This window comes from Arvicanthis niloticus, chromosome 16 (assembly GCF_011762505.2).
Source record: "Arvicanthis niloticus isolate mArvNil1 chromosome 16, mArvNil1.pat.X, whole genome shotgun sequence".
NCBI classification, from domain to species: domain Eukaryota; kingdom Metazoa; phylum Chordata; class Mammalia; order Rodentia; family Muridae; genus Arvicanthis; species Arvicanthis niloticus.
Window position 1 is genome coordinate 13,900,988 of NC_047673.1, and position 17,646 is coordinate 13,918,633.

Consider the following 17,646-nt stretch of genomic DNA (forward strand, 5'->3'; position numbering starts at 1 on the left):
ACAACTTTATCTTCAACTCTTAGTAGGTAAAAGATAAATAAAAGTCACTTAGAGTTTTATTTCCAAGGCCAAAAAGAAAGTCCTACTGTAAAGAGAATGTATTTTCCAGTCCACACTAATATTCATCAATGAGATGATCTTTTCTATAGAGAAAAGCTGAATAAACAGATGCTGACAAGGGGGAGGACAGTGAGTGGATGCAAATATTCTCAATAATGCAGACATAGTGGTTTAAATCCATGCTTTTAATCTCTTCCTTAACCTAGAAACCTCAGCAGGAAACCAAGATAATTCTCTGAGAATAAATCATATATGTCTATTTCTTAAAGCTCAAATAAGACTTTCTTCCATTTGGCTTAGAAATTATCTGCTTATATAAATGACAAACGAAATCTAAAAAGTCAAAGAACAGGTCTTCAAGAATACTTACATGGACAGGAAATAAATACTGTAGCAAATCATTACGAATGAAAGCATTATAATGGGAATAGACAAGGTGTGGCACACCTTGGGCATATTGAAGAAGGTGGAGCAGAGGGAAGTTTTCACAGATAAAAATGATGATTACACCAAACATTTTAGAACAATACACCTTGGTGACTGTCTTAGTCAGGGTTTCTATTTCTGTACAACACCATGACCAAGAAGCAAGTTGGGGAGGAAAGGATTTATTCAGCTTACATTTTCACATTACTGTTCATCACCAAAGGAAGTCAGGACAGGAACTCAAACAGGTCAGGAAACAGGAGCTGATGTGGAGGCCATGGAGGGATATTACTTACTGGCTTGCTTCCCCTGGCTTGCTCAGCTTGCTTTTTTACAGAACCCAGAACTACCAGCCCAGTGATGGCATCACCCACAATGGGCTAGGCCCTCCCACCCTTGATAACTAATTGAGAAAATGCCTTACAGCTGGATGTCATGAAGGCTTTTCCTCAGGGAGGCTCCTTTCTATGTGATAATTCCAGTTTGTGTCAAGTTGACATACAAAACCAGCCAGTACAGTGACAATGATCAATGAGAGTGATCACAACCCAGTCTTGAACACAGAATTACTGGCAGATGTCCTTGCAGAAGTCCCCTCTGAATAAAGTTGTGATGGCGTCCAATCTAGCTGGTCTTTGTGAGAGTCTACTGATGGTAACAACAGGTTTTGTGGCTGAGAATTTTCTTTTAATCTCGTGGTCTCATTTGCATTTTTGGAAGGGCTGACAGAGGTGATTTAAGTTTTACTTTAACAACTATCAGGTTTTTTTCAAACACAATTAGAGAAAAACTTGTGACTTCTTCCTCTTTATATCACTTCCAAGACCCCAAACTTACTACCCAGTCTCACAGATGGTCCCCGATGAGGCTCGCCTGAGTTCTACACTGATCCCGTTTTCCATTTCAGTAGGCAGCCCCTCTCCCCTTTGGAGGTTATAAGTTACTACTTAGTTTCTCACTCCCTAGAACCAGTCACCTTCATCACACATTGGTTTCCAAATTAAGAGGCCATAGGAAATTGCTTTTGTTTTGTTTGCTGAGACTACTTCACAAATGTATTTCTCACAGCCATGGTAAGAGATTGTCCTCTGGATCCTTCTAGAGTGGGTATGTAGAGTGGGTAGATAAATATAGGTATGTTAGACTGGCAAATCCATGTTCATATTCCAATGACCCCAAGCCTCTCAACTGCTGACGGTTAGTATGGTTAGTATTCTTTCTAAACTCTACCTTCACAGTTACCTGGCAATAGCCAGGTAGGCCTGGTCCACTATAAAAGGGGCTGCTTGCCCCCTCCTCACTCTCTTAATCTCTTACTCTCTTACTCTCTTACTCTCTTACTCTCTTACTCTCTTACTCTCTAGTCTCTCTGTCCCCTCCTTCTCTTCCCCTCTCCACCTGGTCATGGCCGGCCTCTACTGCCTCTCTCTCTCTCTCTCTCTCTCTCTCTCTCTCTCTCTCTGTGTGTGTGTGTCTGACTTTCTGTCTCTCTCTCTCTCTCTCTCTTTCTCTCTCTCTGTCTGTCTCTCTGCCTCTACTACCCTCCTGGCTCCCCTCCCATGCCCTCAATAAACTCTATTCTATACTATACTGGTGTGTGACTGGTCCCTCACGGGAAGAGATGCCTCTACATGGGCCTGCTGAGACATCCCCTTCCCCATACCTCTCAACACACGCACAGAACATTCTCTCTTTATCTCTTTATCTTTTTATAAACACTTCACTAGTGTGGAGACTCGGATAAGAAAACTTCGGGAATCGCCTTGGCTGCTGTTACCAGACAGGACTGATGCCACAGAATACTAACAGTGACCCTCCATTAAGCCTTTTACTTATGTTCTTCTTGAGAACTGTGACTAGTAATAAAAACAGAATTGTACTGAAAGAAAACAGACATTTAGATCAAGGGGACAAAATAGAAGCCCCAAATATAATACACATAACTACAGCCCTCTTGTATTTGACAAAGAGGCCAAAAATACACACTGAAATAAAAAACATATTTTCAACAAATGGAGCTGGAAAACCTGGGCGTCTACATGCAGAATAAAAATAGACTCAAATCTATCACTCTGTACAAAAATCAAAATCAAACTCAACTGGACCAAAGACATTAATGTGAAACCTATAACTCTGAGACTGATAGAAGAAAAAAAAATATCCAGTACCTCATAAGACACAAGGTAAAGACTTTCTGAATTGGACCCCAAAGGATCAGGAATTAAGGCCAACAATTCACAAATGGGACCTCATAAAACTGAAATGCTTCTGTACAGAAAAAGCCACAATCAGTCAAGTGATGGGGAATTCCACAGATTGGGAGATTATGTTGTCAGCTATAGGTTTAGTAGAGAATTAATATCTGGGATATATAAAGCACACAGAAAATAAAAGGGGGAAGGGGGAACCTGTCAGGTATGGGGGGAGAAAGACAGCTTTCCAGATACAATACACTGTATCTTAAATTTCTTCATCAGCATGGCTTGTTCACCTAAAGATGCCCTATTTGTATTGCCTGTCAAATAAAACTTATCAAAGAAACATCACTCAGTAGAACAGTATGGAAAGACAACCTGATAAAGAATGTAACATAGGACTTTGTTTTTAAATGTAAATATACAACCAAGAATAATGAGAAACTGAGGAAAACATTATTTGATTTTAAAAAGTATTTACAATGAATAGGAACTGCTGAGACACTGTGTTATGCAGAAAATAATATTCTGGGAAAATATCCAAGAATTTAAAGAAGACATCAACTATTTCAGAATTATTGATGTAGAGGCCAAACGCGGTGCCTTATGTCTCTAATTACAGTGCACCTATTGCCATGTTAGAAGACTTTCTGCAAGTTAGAGACCAATCTGCTCTACACAATGATTTCTACACCGCAGTGGACTACAAAGTGAGATGTTGTGTCTACATTTCATTCTTTCATGACTTCTGATCCAATTTCTCTGAGTCTCTCATTCATTTATCCATTCATCCATTTTTATTAGTTTGAGACTTTCATGTTTTTATCATATCCACCCCTCTCAGATGCAACTCCATTTCCTGTCACCCATCTTTATGCCATCTTTGAACAAAATCCATGAAGTGAAATTTCTGTTGCCCAGATAATATTAGATGTCTGGCCTTCTACTGGAGCATGGCCAAAAGCTACCATTCCATATCCACATAGCTATCAAATGCCAACAGATTTTTAGATCGGAATGGGATTGCATGACCATCTCCACTCTCCATCATGAGATTTAACCTGGTTTGAGTTTGTACAAGTGTCTATTGTTATAATGACTCTGTGTTCATATGGACAGCTAGCTGCCTTGCTGTGTCTAGAAAACACTTTTTTTATAGTCATCCAATATTTCCAACTCTTCTTCTGACACCTAAGCCTCAAGAGGAGGTAATATAGATGTCATACTGATGGCTGAAATTTTTCAATCTCTTACTCCCTGTACCTTGGCCAATTGTGGGTCTCTATGATAATCACCATCTACTGAAAATAGAAACTTCTCTGATGAAAGCCAAGAGATACATTAATCTATGGGTACAACAATAAGTCATTAGGAGTTGATGTAATAATATGTTAAATTGGCAGGATAATAGTAGCGGGTTCTCCCCTAGGGCCTATGACCTGTCTAAATATAGGTTCTTGACTCTTTAATGGCACCAGGTATATGTTTTACCTTGTGGAGTAGGTCTTCAAGCCAATCAGAAAGCAGTTGTTGTTCACGTGATGTTTATGCCACTATTGCACCTGTGGGTATGTCTTGCCAGGCCATTCATTAATGTGCCTCCCAGAGCTCACAGATGGCGATATGATAATTACTTTTTCTTCCAATAACATGCATTGCATTTTCCACCACTATGAAAGCTGGCTATGTCAATACTAACTTCATGTCTCCGTGTTCCATGATTCAAGTATGTGCTGTTTTCAACAACAGGGACTAACCTTTCATTTCTGGTGGATAAATGAGAGCAATGGCAATAATCTGTAATTTGGGGGAAATTTTGGGACCTCACTGGCTAATTACTCCAAAAAAGTAAGCCATTCCTGGCACTGGTAGTAACATTGGGCTTTTTATGTATTAGCCTGTAGTGTCTAGAAGGGCATTGCCACGCCATATAAAGTAATTCCCTTCCTACCCGATTTTATAATTACACTCTTCTTGTTCCATAATTTCTTTTAGCCTTTTATAGTACCACATTCTATCTCCATATGACTCCCTGTCCCTGTGTCAATCTGATCTCTCTGTCTCTGTTTCTCTGTTGTTTTCTTCCCTGTCTCTCCTGTATCTCTGCTGTAGTGAGTTCACTGGGTTCATATGGATACTTTGCTGTTGTTTGACATGGGTGCTATTAGCTTTCTTCTGACTCAAGTATGGGCTAGAGATGGGGGTCTTCATCAAGTCATTTCTGTAACACATATTGGATGCTCTTCCTTGTCTCTCAGCTCCAAGTCCTGTTCTCCAGCCTCCAGGCCCCATATTTAATTCTGTGAGTTTAATCAATATCTTAATAATAATATCTCCTACTTAATGTATAAGAGAAGTTACTATTGTTTATAATTGGAGATACTGGGACCTCTACCCACAGAATTACACTGAAAAAATGATGAAATAACTTTGATGAACATAAAAAGGGTATGAAACACTAACAAACACCACACTCAGCTACAGCTCTTGATGCTTGACTCTTCAACCCCCTGGGAAACATGCTAGGGCCTGATGGCTGGGAAGACAGTTGGCAAATCTCAGAAATACATGGCCAGTTGGAAAATCCAAGCTTCTATTTGAACAGAAAAGTTCTATGCACAGGGATGAAAACAGAGTCTTTACTAGAGGATTGTGCATTGCCTCAACCTAGTTGTCTTTATAATAGGAGTGGATAAATTCTGGGCCACTGCTATACAAAAAGACCAACATTAGCCTAGAGACAGGAAGCAACCTGCTTGGTCCGCTGGGCTTTCTTTCATGGGCTTTATGACCATTGCTACAGAAGGGATACTAAGATAGACCACCTTACTAGGGACTCCTCAGAACCTCAAACCTAGGAAAATATAACAGGCCTCACAAGATATACCTATGTCCACTAATCAGGATAAAATAATAATTCATCAAACAGTTCAAACAAACAACAAATGTGTTTTCTTATCCACTTGATGACACTGGCTCTTTAGAGCAGTGGTCCTCAACCTTTCTATTGCTGAGACCCTTTAATACGGTTTTTTTTTTTTGTGTGTGTGTCATGGTGATCCCACTCATAAAATTATTTTTGTTACTACTTCATTTTGCTACTGTTATGAATCATAGTGTAAATAGCTGTGTTTTCCTATGAATGAGGTTTCAACCCACAGGTTGAGAACCACTGACTTAGCTGGCCCCTAAGACCTCTTGGTTTCTATGCTGCTGCTCTTACTTGTAGCTTCTTTTCTTGGCATACAGCAGGCAGTTGATTATTGTCCCTCATCACCTTTTTTCTATGTGTGTCAACATTGCATTTTAATTCTTTCCGTAAGGACTCCCCAATCTCTCTGAATTAGGCGTATACTATTCAACTTTAACAACCTCTTCCAAGGCCTTATCTCAAACTACTGTCACATTCTGAGGAAGTTTGGGCTAAGGTTCACTTAGGAATTTAGAGAAGAAAACAGTGAGCATTATTTGCTAGCCAGTGTTTGATTTCTGAAGAAATGCCTGGTATAAAACTTAAAAGAAAAGATTTATTTTTGATCAGAGTATCAGAGATTTGGGTCCAGGTTGACCTGGCTCCATCTCCTTGGGCCTTAGCAGAGCCAGTATACCCTGCAGTGGGAGCGTGTATTGGATGAGGCCAGCCACATCATGATAGATATGAAGCAGACAAGGCAAAATTAGGAGGGGCCTGAGGATGAGATATAACCACCAAAGACACACCAACATGGATTTGCTCTCTTCCACTAGCTTTTTGTCAGCTCCATGCAGTGCATTGAAATTTGAAACCCCACCCCTGGACACCAATTCATTATCACTTAATCCTCAGTACACAAGAACAGGGTAGCGTGCAGATCCAAATCACAGCAACTGTAGCATTTTACAATTAAGACTGGTGGTGTGAAGGTCACTTACCATGAAGCCATGTGAAGGCTTTGTTGCTCACTGGACTCAGAAGAGGAGTAATGTTAGTTACTTTCTAACTGTCAGGTTCCCGTCAAATGGATCAGAAGGCAAAATAAATTCCAACTGGAGATCCCTGCGACATTATACAGGGTAGTCACAATGCCTGCCTGGCAGGGAAGGATCACAGGATACTGCAGAAATAGTAATTGGGGATAGATATGTGGAGCTCATGCTCAAGCAAGAAGAATCTGATTGATGGAAAGGAGAGAGGCAGGAAAATTCATAGTATGCTTGTGATGAAGTGTCCCTGAGAGACTGTGAGACAGAATGCTAAACTCATTTGGGAGAATAACTGAAGTTACCTTTTACAACTGAATGTAAATCAACACGAGAAAACTTCATACAGTGACTTTCCACTCATTCTTGGTGATGGATCTGTATACTTGTCTGTTTTCCTTAGTGGCTCCACCATCTATATACATAGCAGCTCAGAGCACAGGGCATTGTTGTAGGACATAATTGAAGAAAGAGCAACAGGAAAACTTTTCAAAAGTTATGGCGTCCTTGGAAGACTTGGTTTTCCCTTTCTTTAAAGAGCTTTTTCAAGTGTTACAGGTATAGACTGGTTTTGTTCTGAAATTAACTGGGTGTCCAGTACTCTATGATTCAATGTATACATTATATATATATATAATATATATAATATATATATATATATATATATATATATATATATATATATCAGAAAGTGGATCTCTAACAAAATACTGATATTGATTTGATTTTAAAATAGCAGGACACCAAATAGGAAGCATGACAGGGACCAGCCTCAGTTTTTTTTGGAGTCTCGAGAATGGGAGGATTGGAATGGGGCAAAATCAGAATCTTAGGCAAGGATGCAGGTGCAAGCTGCCAGGTGACTCATTGCTGTCCTGAAGCTGTACTCAGAGACAGATTTCTCTCTCTCTCTCTCTCTCTCTCTCTCTCTCTCTCTCTCTCTCTCTTTCAGTTCACCTCAGTCTTTTATTGGTTACACACTTCCTTGTTATACAATAATACATAATCATACATAGTCAAAAGTCTTTTCATTATTTTTCCTCAAGCCCATTTATTTTCCCTCCAAAAAACTCATGTAACTAGGTCACCAGAAAGCACAATGCACACACAAAGTTATAGTTCAGTGTCTGCTAAAGCAAGTTATACATTAACATTTAGCTCTCAGAAAAACCTGTAAATCACAGGTCACCTGAGCATAAACGTGTAGTTACAGTGTCAGCATGAAAACAGAAAAGTGCTAAACAGGTCAGGGTAATGTTACTATTTTTAGCTTATCTAAATTTGTAAAATATCTTCATAAAGTTTATTGAGCTTATCCAAATATCTATTTTCACAATGATTTTCAAACTCTTTTCCATAAGCAATATTAATTCCTCTTGCAGCTACCCCCAACGATCTTTCCCAAGCCTTAATTCTATCTCTTAAAACTTGTACCCTAACTTCCTCAGGCAGGCAATGCCAGGGAGTCAAATCAGTATGTTCCAATCATTCTAGAAGGGTCAGTTCACTAATCTAACCGCCATCTCAAGGGGTCCACACTCTTCTGCTCATCCTTTATCTTTTTTAATTTTACATGTATCTTCCAGTTTTCCCCAATAGTATATCTGAATCAAACTTTCTATTATTAGAGATCTCCCCTTGCAGGGGCTCTAACTATTACTCACTAATCCAGTAGACCCAGCTATTTCTTTCTCTGTTTTTTCCCTTGTATTTTCTATGGACATCCCTATCCTTAGTGACCCAGACCCAGTGTTCCTTTTCCTTGGGGTCTTCAATTCTCTTAACTGCTAAAGCTTCAGATTTCTCAGAGACTCTTCCTACTTCAAATATCTTCTGGTACATTTTAATCATCATGAGTTAGCTAAAATTTCCCAGAGAACAATTAAGGCAGTCAGCCTCTACCTCCAGAACCCCTTGTCCTGATATGACTGGGTTGACTGCTTGAATGACCAGGGCCAGAGCAGTTTGTTCCTAGTAGACATCAAAGACACTTTCTTCTCTAGTAATGCCCTTAATCCGTTTCTCAGGAACTCTTACCAGAATTGGATTTGAAGACAAATATGGTATAGAAAAAGGCAAAACAAACAAGCATACAAGAAAGAGCAATGCCATCTGTCTACTAGAAAGCCAGAGATGCATTGTTCAGGTTGACGGTGCTCCCACAGCTGAAAGTGTGTCATGCAGCTGTGTGTAACCATGCCACACCTGACAGAAGCATGCAATATAAATTGGGAATATTCAGAGAGTGAGGGAGCCAAGGGGACATGTTATAGACAAAACAGAGCAAGGTTACATCTAATATTTTAAAACAATAATTTTTAGTCAAGGTGATTAGTAAAACTCTGTACTCCTTTAAATTGAAAACCCTAAAGGAAATAAATGAATTTCTAGATTTTACTAAACCACCAAATTAGACCAAGAAGAGATGAACAATATAAACAGACCCATAAGAAATAGATTATGTTCCCATCTTCCCCCACCCTCATCCACTTTCCCTCCCAGGTCCCTCCCTCCCTTCTTCCCCTTGTGATTGCTTTCTTCTCCCTCTCAAGTGTGACTGAGGCATCCTCACTTGGGCCCTTTAGCTTGTTGGCCTTTTTGAGTTCTGTGGACTGTATCTTGGGTATTCTGGGGTTTTTATTTGTTTGTTTATTTGTTTGTTTTGTTTTGGGGGGCTGGCTAATAACCACTTATTAGCATTAATAAGTACATACCATGCATGTACTTTTGGGTCTGAGTTACTTCACTCAGGATGATATTTTCTAGAAGAAAGAATGAAAACAGGCAACCTTGGGAGGTAGGAGGTGGGGGGAGGGCTCCAAAATATACCAGGGACCTGAGAGGTAAGAGACTCCCTTGGACTGAAAGGGAGGGACCTTAAATGAAATTTTCTATAGTAGGTAAAAAGAACTTGTAAAGCCTACCTTCAGCAGAGAGGGCATCAAGTGAGGGATGGGTTGCCATCCTACAGCCAAAACGCTGACCCATAATTGTTCCTGTCTGAAAGAACTGCAGGGATGAAAATGGAGAGGAGCCTGAGGAAAAGAAGGTCCAGAGGCAGGCTCAAAGTGGGATCCAGCTCAAGGGGAGGCCCCAAGGCCTGACACTATTAAAGGCCATGAAGTGCTTACAAAAAAAAAGGGGGGGGTCCTCTTCTGACTGCCCTCCAAAGACCAATCAAGCAGCTGAAAGAGTCAGATGCAGATATTTGCACCTAACCAATCACAGAAACTGCTGACCCTTGTGGTTGAATTAAGGGAAAGCTGGAAGAAGCTGAGGAAGAGGGTGACCCTGTAGGAGGACCAGCAGTCTCAATTAACTTGGACTCCCGAGATCTCTCAAACACTGAATCACCAACCAGGAAGCATACACCAACTGATATGAGGCCCCCAACAGATATATAGCAGAGAACTGCCTAGTCTGGGTTCAGTCAGAGAAGATGCACCTAACCCTCAAGAGATTGGAGGCCCCAGAGAGTTTAGAGATCTGGTCAGGGGAAGACATCCTTGTGGAGAAAGTGGGGCAGGGAGGAGGTATGGGATGTGGAACAGTTGCAGGGCAGATCAGGAGGGGAATAAAATCTGGAGTGTAAAATTAAACAAACAAATAAATAAAAGATTAAATTTAAAAAAATGAAGGATTAAAATAGTGTCCTAGTTAAGGTTTCTATTGCTATGAGAAAACACCATGACTAAGAGTAACTTGGTAAGGTAAGTGTTTATTTAATATTATAGGTTATAGTTCATCATCCAGAGAAGTCGAGGCAGGAACTCAAACAGGGCAGAAACCAGGAGGCAGAAACTGACACAGAAGCCATGGAGGGATGCTGTTTATTGGCTTGCTCCCCGTGTCTTGCCCTTCCTGCTTTCTTATGCTACCCAGTACTTCCAGCCTAGAGATGTCATCACCCAGAGTGATCTGGGTCTTTTACATCAAGTATCACATGCCATACAGGCTGGCCCACAGGCCAGTATGGTGGGGAAACTTTTTTCAACTGAAGTTTCCTCTTCCAAAATGACTCTAGCTTGTATTTAGTTGAGATAAAACTAGCCAGTGGAATTGTAATAAAAAGGCTTCCAACTAAAAATGTCTAGGGCAAAATGTATTCATAGCAGAATCCTATGAGACTTTCAATGAAAATCTACAGCCAACCTATCTTAAATGACTCCAAAAAGGAAAGAAAAGAGATAGAAACAAAAGGAATGCTCCCAAATTCTTTCTAGGAAGCCACTATCACTATAATAGCCAAAATGGGTAAACACACACACACACACACACACACACACACACACAGAGAGAGAACTTTAAGACAACATTCCTGCTGAACATAGATCAAAATACTCAATAAAGTACATACAAACATAATACAGACACACATCAAAAAGATTATTCATCATGTTAAAGTGGACTTTAATCCTTGGATGCAGCAATGATTCATCATATGCTAGTCAGTAAATGTAATAAACCACACAAATGGATTTAACTACAAAAATCACATGATTATCCCCACAGGTGCAGAAAAGGCTTTTTGACAAAACCCCAGAATGTTTTCATGATAAAAGTTCTAGATAGAGTAGGGCCAGAGGCAACATACCTCAACACAACTAAAGCTTTATATAAGAAACCCACACTCACTTTTCAGACAGGGATAGTGAGAGGGCAAGATGCAGCTACTAGTGTCTTCTGGCTTATCTGGTGAATCCTGGAATGTTCTCCACCAGAGGATTTAGATTTAATATGGCTTACAAGATTAGCATCCTAGTTGTTGCACTCAGTGGCTGAGTTACCATTGTTTCTGAACTAAGTTTGTGTGGTATTTTTCTTCTGGTGGTGATTCTACTGGGTTCCAGAGAGAAAGGTACAGTGGCAAAGTGTGGGTTTGCCTGATGTGCACCACAAAGGCCTCGAGGGTTTTGAAGCATGGGGCTGGCATGGTAGCAACCCACCAGTGGGAAGTTAGTGAGCTGAGTGGAGAGATTTTGGAGCTCTGGTGCCATGTGGCCTGCTGGTGTTGGCATAAAGCAGGCATTTGTAATTCTTTTTAAATACACAACCCCCACCCCCCAACACACACACCACAACAGTTTGTGAACCCATGTGTTGGGCAAAAATCCACTAAGATATTCAAGATTATTAGCCTGAGAGCTAGAGATTTATTTTTTTTTAAATGAGTAACTGGGTAGCGTTGGGACAAGTCACCTGGACTCAAGCCCAGGAATTGAAACAAAGAAGGCTCTGAGGTACCTTGCTGTGGAAAGAAACAAGATGGCTGCTCTGAGTCAGAGAGCTGGAGAATGAAAAAGCCTTCATCTTGGGGCAGATTCTGATTTAACTGTGAATTTATAATATTGGATTTATTTGCTTTTATGAAAGATTTTTATACAGATTTTGTCCAAATCACGTGGGGATTTTCACCAACGGTTCCGAACTAGGACAGGGAAAATTAATCACTGACTCCAAGTAGAGAGGACAGTGATAATCACTTGCTATAACAGGTATTAATTAATAAATGTCTGTGGCTCCAGGCAGAGAACTGAACAGATAGATGGTGTAACAAGATGACTGCTTTAGGCACAGAGCCGAACAGAAAGATGGTATGAAGATGGTTTAGTTTAATATGCCTCACAAGATACTCAAATTCTATCTAATGTGGGCTCCATGGGAATCTTGGTTTTTTTATTTTACTCCTGCTTGGCAAAATAGATAAGGCCTAAGGGTAGGCACATACAGTATTTTAGTTTACTTCATTTGTTTTGGATTGTTTTTATTTTCAAAATGGGTATGATTTTGAGTTTTGTGGTTATATTATTTCTCTGGGAGAAAGGTCAATATAAAGGCTTTTCTGGTTACTGACTCAAGGATGTGCTCACTTGAGAGAAAGGTTCTGTCTTTGTGTTTTTAGAAAAGGTGATTAGTGTCTATACACCTCCCAGGTTAATATGGATCTGATTTGATAGACGGAGACCCCCAGAGAACTAGATTCCAGAGAGTTAAACAAAATAGAAAGTTATCTTGATGATACTAAAATTTTGTTTTGAGATTTTTATATTACAGAATATACAGCTTTGGTGAGTCTCATCATCAGATATGCTGAACTGATCTGCTTGAACTCCTGATGTCTTGGACATTCAGCCAGATCCAGTCAGGACACAAGCATCAAAGACTAAATCAATGGTTGATATGGCCTTCTTAAGGCCAACCAACTCCCCTATTTTCCCTCCCCTCCCCACTCTGTTCAAAATATCTCAATGCCCATATTGAGCTTGAAGAAGTTATGAAGAGTCATTGCCCCAGTTCCCTGGCCTTTGGGCTGGAGGTTGTTATTACAGGTTGTCTTTCTAGGGAATGTAGAAATAGTCATAACTGGAACAGGGAGGAAATAGCTAGCATTGATGGTACAGCCATAATCTCAATTGATAGAAATCTTTATAATTGTTACTAATTTGAAGGCATAGTTTCTTATTTTAGCACAGAATTTATTTTGATGCGAAATGTATGTTTTCATTGGTATAAATTTCTTCTATTGATACAAAAAATTTAAAAGTTCAGGGCTTAGACCCAGTCCTTCTATAACTGTTATTATAGACTGATCTGAGATGTTGAAGCCTGTGAGTTAAGGGCCAAATAGCAAATTCATGGCTCTGAGTTTATTGTTAGGGTATTTTCAGATATTTAATTAGAAATAGCTGAGAGTAGCTAACAGAGAATTGTCCAGATTACTTTACATAGATAGTTGGTTTTCAAAAACGTCAGAAATCCACAGAATGTGACATTTAATGTTATTTATTCACTTGTCAAGACAAATCAGCTCCTAACAGCTTCCCACTCATGGATTGAAAGAAGCAGCTGAGCATCTTACCTCCAGGTGAGGCTGCACATTGTGGCTAGGTCACCACTGAGCAGAAAATTGCCAATCTCTCCTGCAGACCTATACTGTTCTTGAAAGAACACAATTTACAGGTTAGAACAGCTTAGTTCTGCTGAGACAGAATAGGCTAGTCCTTAATATTACTGTTTCTCAAAGGTCTGTCAGATGACCCTGGGCCAGAAGGCTGAAGACAGATTCTCCAACTTCCTGGTTTACTGGGGCTGTATGGGTAGGCAGCTGTCTCTACCATTTGTCTCAGTTCTGGAAGCTGTGTTAGGCTTCCTATATATTTTCAGTTAATGTTGGTCATTCTTGGATTTCTGACAGTGTTGAAAGATTACTTATAGTCTCATAGACAACCCACGCTATTTATTGAGATAACAGATTTGAGAAGATGATTTTTAGATGGCATACAATCTAAAGCCAGGACATAAGTCGGGTGTAGAATTATAAGTCTTTTAAGTTAGGATAGATGACAGTGTTCTATTTTATTGACAAAAATGATGGACTGAGTGTTAGGTCTCTTGTTCTTTATAAATTACAAAATGGTAATAGTTGTGCTCTATTTATATTTGAGAGAAAGTTTTTGTTTTTTATTAAAACAGATAGGGGGAAACGTTGTGGATGGGCCTGATGCTGTTTGTATTTTGAATGTTAATTCCAATCTCCTGGGAGGGGCTTGAGTCACATACTCAGGTAACTTCTTGTGAACCAATCCCCTAATGCATAAAGGAGTCATCACTGGGGAAGTAGCAGGGACTTTCAGGTTGTATAGGGGAAGAGAGGAAGAGGAGAGAAAGAGGGTCCTGTTTGAACAGGGATATGAAGAGGGCAAGATGTAGCTACTACTGTCTCCTAGCTTATATGGCAAATCTTCCAGGATTTGCCACCCGAGTATTTAGATTTAATATGGCTTACAAAATTAGCATTCTAGTTGTTGCACCCAGAGATTAAGTTACCATTGTTTCTGGAAAAAGAAAAAGAAAAGAAAAAGAAACACAAACCCAACAGCAGCAAAACATGGAGAAAAGTTAGAAGCCATCTTACTGAAGTCAGAAAATGGATGTCCACTATCCCCACTCTACTTAAATATTGTACTTAAAGCACTAGCTGGAGCAATAGGGTAAGAGAATGTGGGTAGTTGTGGCTGGGAATGCTGAAGGTTCCTCCAAACAGAGGCTGATTGAAGGCCTTCTCCAGGGTTCCTCACAGCACGGTCCCAAAGACACGAGAAAGTCCATGGGTTTTTACAGGCTTTAATGTCATGGAGGATGGTGGTTGGATCTGGATGTGCAACCCCCTGAAACTCAGGGCATCTAGACCAGAGTTAAATAGGGAGGGAGAGAGGGGAGAGGAGTTTGGAAAGAATGATTAATTGGCTCCGCCCTCTGGCCTTCAGGCAACTCATTAGTATGTAAATCTCTCTAGGGCCTGAGGCCTGTTCCTCCTGACTGATGGACAAAGACCTCTCTGTGGGAGGGGCTGTGGAGGGCTGAAGCTAAATGAAAAGAACCAGGGCCAAACAGGAGCAGAGCCGGACTCCTTCCGTCCAATAAGGGTCCAGGGTCCCAGCCTTATGCTCTACTAAGCACCCAGCTACTTCTCACAGCTCACTGTCCCACAAGAGAAGGGAATTAAAGAAATACAAATACATAAAGAAGTCAACCTATCCCTGTCTGCAGATGACTTGATTTCATACATTAGAGATCCACAAAACTTTATCTGAAAAAAATTTAAGTTAAGCAAACTCAGCATCTTGGCAAGATATAAAACTGACTTGCACATACAATCATACTAATAACACCTCAATTACCCAATAGATGCACATATGCACACACACATATATGTATACGCACACAAAAATGAGCATCCTTGGAAGCCAGAAAACTAATAAGGGGCCGTAAGGGGCTTTCAAAGGAGTAGAGAAAATGTAGGTGCTTGAAGGGAGATAATAGAGCAGGAAGTGTAAGTGGGGTGGGGATGGGAGGCCAGGATACATGTACTAGTAGGATGGGGGATGAAAATCTACTACCATAAAAGCTTCTTAATATATATGCAAATACATATATAAAACGAGTTTAAATGTAGTTACCCTATTATGGGGTGGAGGGGCAATTCCTCTCTTAGGAATTGGAGACCATCAAATAAAAAGCACAATGCCGAATATAGATTGCTCTCTTTTCTAGTTGTTGGTCACTGGGGTCCCATAGGCCTCCATACATAACAAGCTCTTGGCATTGCTCTTGGTTACTCTCTAGAACTTGATGGTAAATCCCTACTATTGAATGAAATATGATATCACATACTGGAGTCATAGAACATGGGGAAATCAAGCTGGTATCAACTAGAAGGTTCATTCCTATGGGTTGTATTCACACTGTAGGACGGTGCTACACACAACCAGAGAAGCAAAGCCATCAACAGTCTTACCAAGCTATGAACCCTGGGAGCTACAAGAAGGACTGGCCTGGGAAGGTACACCCAGAGTGCAACAGGGTTTTCCCAGAAAGACGTTTTCATTAAGCGTTGTCTCACAGTGCTTTAGACACTTGATGAGCCAAAATGCTAATGGGAGGCCTGACAGGTTAGAGACTGAGGACAGAATTTCATTTTCAGAGTAGGAGATCACCCCTGGCAGAGCCTCTGTTCTGGGCCAAAGGCTTTGATTCTCTTCTAAAACAGTTTCCTACCAATCTAGTGCTTCTAAAACATGTATGGAAAGAAATGGCAAAAATCAATGAATTTAAATACTGTACTAAATTTATTTTCATGAACACATTCGTATCACAATGTTTTGACATTGTAACAACTAAATGTGGAAAGTTTTCAAGAGGAAATGAACCAATTCTTGGAGACAGTGAAACCTTTCCAGCATTCCTGCGACATAAAACCCAGGACCACTATCCTTTCTCTGGCTTAATGATCACAGAAGTCAGTAGTGTTCTGCTTTGGTCATCCTCTGCTGAGTTACCAAGCAACAAATGATCACCCCTAGCCTGAAGTCTGCAGAACCATTCTAAGTCGATTCCAACTGCACATGGTGCCCAGCCATGCTTATACCAAATTCACAAGCAAGGATTCTAGTTCCCTTGTTCCTGGCTTCTCTACCCCAGGTTTTTAGAATCTACATCCTGGACATATATCTGGCCCTGTGGGGGGCCCATTATTGTGCCATATTTTCTTGGACTTGCAAAGGTAGAAAAAATTAAGAAAAGTATCAAGTTTTTTTTAAACTGTCACAAGCCTTTTCTGTGTCTTGTTCTTCTCAAGCCTGAGTCTGAGTCATCAAGGCATACAAATGACTGAAGCAAGAATCCATCTTGTCATAGAAACACTCTCCAAGGAACATCTAGAACAATGTGTGAGTAAATGTATGCACTGTGGCCCAGTAAAGTCTACAAAGACTGGATCAATCAGGGAACGGGCTGACTTCTCTCTCTCATTCTGCTGCCAGGCTCTAATGTTGAATCTATAAACGACAAGATCTTATCCTCGTGCTCTCCCTGTGAGAATTTTCCAAATGATTTTCTCGGTCAATAGAAAGTTCAGCAGGGAAAGAGATGTTCCAGTAGATTAGGTTCAGAACACTGACCTTCTAGATCAAAGATAGATTTTCCCCATTTAAATGCTAATTAATACACCGCCAAGAATAACAAGAAACCAAGGAACGATCAAAGCATCAAAGTCTGGTAGGAAAGAGACCTTCCACCTCTATGATGATGTTTCATCCATACGACGATAAGTACGTGTTCCAGAAAAGAACAGAGAATGGAAGGTATTCTCAAGATGATTTGCTTTTTAAATTTTATTATTGTATATGTGTGGGTGTTTCATCCACATACGTATGTCTGTGCAACATGTATGTGCAGTGCCCATGGAGGCCAGAAGGGTCCCCTCAAACTGGGGTTACAGAGGATTGTAAGCAGCTCAGTGGGTGCTGAAAATTGTACCCAGGTCATCTAGGAAAAAAAGCAAAAAAGCACTCTTAGCCCCTGAGCCATTTCTCCAGCCCCGAAGAAAGTAAACATTTTATACTAAAACCTGAAAGAGGAATTTGAGTGTCTAAAGGCCAACAAGGCCATGAGAACAGAAGGATAAAATAAATTCATGATACATTCAAGAAACTCTCTCCTTAAA